The sequence below is a fragment of the Stegodyphus dumicola genome, chromosome 2, assembly GCF_044657685.1.
Source record: "Stegodyphus dumicola isolate Sdum_Otavi_A_Nest chromosome 2, ASM4465768v1".
Lineage (NCBI taxonomy): Eukaryota > Metazoa > Arthropoda > Arachnida > Araneae > Eresidae > Stegodyphus > Stegodyphus dumicola.
In genome coordinates, this window is record NC_140769.1 from 246,354,042 (window position 1) to 246,360,041 (window position 6,000).

Below are 6,000 nucleotides of genomic sequence, written 5' to 3' on the forward strand. Positions count from 1 at the left end.
TAAGATTCCATAACTTTGAAATATTCAACAGCATGCCCTTCTGTAGTAGGCAGATCACAAATTTTAATTTTTTTTTTTTTTTTTCCCTTCTTTCGAAAATGCGTGATAGAGGGGGGGCGGGAATCAAGGTCATACAAAAACCCAGCGTGTTTGAAGGAGACGATTCCGTTTTTGGCGAAAAATTGCGTAGTTTGGCGTCTTTTCTTTAATAGGCAAAAAAGGTCGACGGGGTTTTCCGTAAGTACCCTGATTTGTTACTCAGATATGCCCAGATATGAGGGAATTTACTCGGAACTTAAAAAGCATACGCGGAAATAGATTTATTCTTTTTATTTCCTTGTTGAAAGTTAGAAGTATTGTAATCGCGAAAATTTTCGGGTACTACATTTCAATGAATATCCATTTTGGCCGCTCTGAAATCTATTTGAGCAATGTTTTTGCGTCACATCTGTACGTACGGACAGAATAAAGGACTCTTTTTCCTAAAACGAATTGCAAAACGGATTCAGAAGAGATTTTTTTCATGACGTCTGTAACCACGTATGTATGTATCTCGAGTACTCAAAAAAGAGTAGCCTTATAACACTGAAATTTTGTAGAAGGGACTGCTATAACATGTAACTGTGCGCTTCCTTTTTGATTGCAATCGTTCATTCTTGGTCACCCTGCTCGGTCAGCTCAGTTTTTTATTCTTATATTTTGGCAAATTGTGCATTTTTTGCTTTAAAAGTGTTTGAATTATGCTGTGCGTACGTTCTGGTTAACGTTTTTATGTCTTTAGTAATCTGCATGCAATAGTTGTAGGATTATCAACAATTTCAAAGTTGTTTAATGGTATTAAGTCTAACGAATCCGCCATTTGTTTACGTTTGAAACTCTTAATAGAATAGTGTCAGTTAAGAAGTAGTAATAGTAGAATTAAGTCACTTTCTGCACCAACTTTAATGTATTTTTGCCCGTGAGATCAAAAGTAAAACTTTTAGTTTTACGTCCCGAAAAATATGTCTTCCTGTCCGCTGGCTAAACTGCTTGTTTTTGCATAAAAACTCTAATTTTAATTGTAAAAAAAAAATTTTTTTTTTCTTAATTTTTTTTACTGTTTTTAACTGTACTTGGTGTTTTATGTTTTTCTGTATTTTAGAGTTTTTATTGAAGATGTTTTCAGTTTTACGTACTTTTGCTTTGTCGCGAAGTGTGAACTGAATTATTTGAATGATAAATCTATCTCTAATGAAATTCGAGGAAATAAGTTTAAATGAAATGCAGCAAAAAATTCGTATAATGTAATAGTCCGTGCAAGGAAGTCCACATCAGAGATTTTCACTGGTGTTTATGCTTTTCAATTCCTTTAAGTTAATGTTGTAGGTTTCTGTAACGCGCAATAATCAATTAACTTAACCTTATTTCACTTTAATTTCCTAATACAATTTCGTTTGATATTTCATCCTATATTTACTGTTATCATAGTACATCGTTTTTAATTTACTTGAGTCTTTCTACGAAAGTATATCTTATCTCATTCTAGGTAAATAATTACTGAGTGTTTAATTAGCCTTGCCGTTCTCATCCTGCCGAAATAAGATCAAAAATGTAAATCCTCTTAAATAGCCACGATTAGAACGCCAAGTGAATTGTGGCCGCAAATGTCATCTATCTGTCTATCTGTGTATATAATTAAAGAAGAATGTCTGTGTGTTTGCTCCCGATTAACTCAGTCACTACTATAAATATCGTCACCAAACTTTCTACAATTCTTTTCTGGGGGGGGGAAAGCTAAAATCAGAGATATTAATTAAAAACTCTAATTTTGGCCCTCATTTTTCCGTGTGGGAACAGTCTCGCAAGCTGGAGATGAAAATCTGCTTTTTTTGAGAAGTGTTGCCACTGCTTGCTTTCGAATCCTAGATTTTGTTCATAAAATTTTTCTAAGCTTTGCGATGAAATAAAAAATTGAAAATTTTCACATTATATGTGACGCTCACACGGGTGTTTTTTCATTTACACACACGTTTGAAACCATTTGGGCTAACGCCAATTGGAGATAAAATATTTAAAAACAGCATATCTTTAGAATTTCTCATAGACAGTCTCGCGCCTTGCAGATAAAAATGTCTCATTCCCTACAGTGTTGGCACAGTTCGCTTTGAAACTGCTGAGTTTTTTTTTAATCAAAAATGCATTAAAGTTTTACAAAATCTGAAACAGATAAAAAATATTTCCAAATTCAAAATTCGGGCTTCCAGATGCCCATGTCCGGGTGGAGGATTACGTTATTCAAAACTTCATGGCTGTAGGTACCGCCGTTTTTTGATCGTGCGAGAAACATAATCATGCTGATTCTTCATTATTTCATTCCTTTAAATATAATACAGGGCGATATTGGTGGCAACTATTAAAAAAATGATACGCCATTTACAGTGAAGAGACAGAAAATACCGTTTTGAGTCTAATAGCCCATCTGGGATAATGCTCCTGTTCCGTACTTGTAACTTTATCCACTTTTCCGTCGCATTTTTGTTATTGTGCATTTACTATGTTAATCTGTTACATCTGGCAACGAGAAATAATGTAAAGTTTAGTCTCTGATAATTGGCAACTGATATATATTATTCTTCTACCAGTAGAACGCTCACGCAACATGTATTCGCTGAATTAACGCTGTCTCTGTTCTCGCTAAGAATAAATGATTAAATTATATTGTTAAGACTCATCTCATTTCTTACGACGCTAAACAACGCTCACTACATCGCACAACTCCTTTGGACTAATAATAATAATAACAATAACAAAAAAAATTAATAATCTTGTATTTTTAAACAAATAATATTCTCAGTTTAATTTTTTAAATCGGTCACAGGCATTACAGTGGAAGCTATCCAAACTCACCCCTCTGTTCCTAACATTCCTGTTTTCTTTGAAAGCATACTTATGTTGTCACCATAAAAAATATGAGTATGGGTGATATTTAGTACCAATGGTTATTTATGCACTCAGAAATACTATCCACTTCTAGAGATGGTCGCCACGACAGATGTTTTAGAGATGGCCACTATATTTATTATCAAAAGACACGCAATTTTGTTTCGATTCTTCCCAGCAACAGTAATTCAGTTCTTAATATTACAAATTTGAAAGAAGTTTTATTGTACTCATTATAGAGAAAATCTTCTTCGGTTTCTTTTATATTTCACTTTTATACGCAGGCAATTGTTAAATTTTTTGAGTATATCAAATTTTTAGAAGTAGTGTGTTTCAATGAATAATTCGTTATCAGATAATAATTCTTTGTCAATTTATTTTCGTTCGGAAACTAATGTGTTTCCATTCTCCTCTGGTTTGCATTCTATCATATTTTCATTAGGCGATCTATTTAAAATTCTTTGAGAAATTTAATTTCGCCGTCCATTTTCCAAACACGAAAGCAGCTGAAATATAAATAAAAAAAAATTTTTTTTAATCTGAAATTTTTTCAGATTTTATATTACGCCCAAAGGGGCGTTTCTTTAACGTTTCTCATTTAAACCATAAAATTTAATTCAACAGCAATATCGCCAAATAATTTTAAAATGAGCATATCTTTAGAAATTCCGATACACAGTCTCGCGTGCTGGAGATAAAAATCCTTTTCTTTTCCCGTACTAATGTTGCCATTGCTGGTTTTGAAATCGTTGAGTTTGTTAATCAAAAAATTTGTTCAAGTGTTACAAAATATGAAATCGATAATAAAACAAATTTCAAATTATAAATTAGGGCTTCCACATGCCCATATTCGGTGGAAGATTACGTTATCCAGAATTGGATGGCTCTAGGTACCGTTGTTTTATCCCAATGCGAGAAGCATACATATATTTATGCAGATTCTTCATTATTTAATGTCTTTAAATATAACACAAGGCTCTAATATTTGGGTGGCAACAATTTGAAGAGTGAACCGATGGAAAATGCCGAAACGAAATTAATAGCCCTTCTGGGCTAACACTCTTCGGGCTAAAAAATTCAGATATTCTTTGACGAAATGATTTTAATGTAGACCTCGGGAGTTACCTACATCTGAAAACTAAAATTACTTTATCATTGGAAATATTAGCCCCACCAGCGGCCGAGCGGTAAAGTCGCTGAATACTGGTAGTTCGGTCCGAGGTTCGAATCCCGCGAACGGGCTGGCTGCATGGGTGTTTTCGTGGTTTTCCCATGTGTAACGTGTATACGAGCCAGTTTCCCTTAGAAAGTCCTCCACGAAGGCATCCCTCCACTTAGGCAGATAGCCCCCGAGGCTTTGCCATGATTAAATAACCTAACCTAACATTGGAAATATTACTGATTCCGCAAAGCATTCCGTGGCTATAAGGGGTAACATTAACAAAATTTATAGCAACTATACCTACAATTTTCATGAATATTTACAAAATTTAGGGCATTTTTCGGAACATATCCTGAAGCAGGATACAGCACTGAAATGAGGACTGTTTCTCTCAATCCAAGTCGGATGCTTAATCGACGACCAACTGTTTAAGAAACTGTATAATTCTTTCTAAACATTTTGTATACATGTTTGTGTGAATTTTGAATAATACATTTCGCGAATTTTAAGCAATTTTCTTTCGATTTCAGAAATTAAAAAATTTTCATTGATGTTTAATAAATCTTTGAAATTCATTTTTGTACTCTAATTAATTTATGGTATACTACTTGTTCATATTTAGATAGTTTTAGTCTTACTTTTAGTTAGAATTTATGTGAAAAATACATTGCAAAGTAATCCATTACCGAATCAAAATTTTGAACCTCTAATTATTCCTCAATTTTTATTATATTTTAGAAATACTTGAAAATGCTGTTTTCGAAAGCGGCATTAAAGTCGGATTTTGTTGTCTATGGTACAACTTGCACGATCTTTCTCCGAAATTTTTAAACGTTCGACTTAATGAAGATATTTGTATGTGCAATATAATGCAACAAAGTTACGATCTTTTAAATGTAAAGATTGATTTATACAACGACATAAAACTTTAAAATTTACGATAAACAGTCACGCTCGCTGGAGATAATTTTTTTTTTTTTTTTTCTCTGTACAGTGTTGCCATTGCTCGCTTTGAAATCGTTGAATTTGTTATCCAAAAATTCGTTAACGTTTTACAAAATTTGAAATAGACAATAAAATTAATTTAAATTTCGAAATTCGGGCTTCGAGGTGCCCATGTTCGGGTGGAGGATTACGTCATTCAAATTTGGATGGCTCTAGGTACCGTCGTTTTTTTCACAATGCGAGCAACATAACACATTCATGCACATTCTTCTTTGTTTAATTTCTTTTAAAGTAACACAGGGCGATAATATTTGGTGGCAACTATTCGAAAAGTGATTCAGCCTTTAACAGCGATTCAACACAAAATCCCATGCGGAGTCTAAAATCCCTTCTGAACGAATGCCCCTTTGGGCTAAAAAGAATTAAAATTCAGTAAAATGTAAAGAGAGGTATAAAAATTTAATAAATTGAGTTATTTAATGATAAATAGTTAAATAATAAAACTAGATATCGGAAATCGTCTTATTTGGGATTCAGACTGAATTTAAGGCTTGAGTATACAGTTTATTATGACAAGGGAGACAGTAAGAAAGATCATTCTATTTTGCATCACACCAATGAAAAAAGACAAAGTGTCAGGAATAGAGAGAGGATAGAGGGAACTAAAAAATCACTAATGAAAACAGAGAGATTGGTAAAAATAGTAAGAGAATATGGAACAAAATTTTAACGGATAAGTGTAGTTGGGAAAATAAAGAGAGAAAAATATAACACTTATAGAGTTTATAATCTTCTTAGGGGTCATTAAACTGGCAGCAAATTATTGGCAAGTCTAAAATGAAAACTGAGCCTTGACAAGGTTGTAAAAGACTCTTTATTTTAAATTAAGGAAGAACAGAAACCACAGCTGGTGCTTACAAACTCAGCCAGCACTTATGGCGTGATAACTTAAAGTAACACTCAGTTCAAATGTA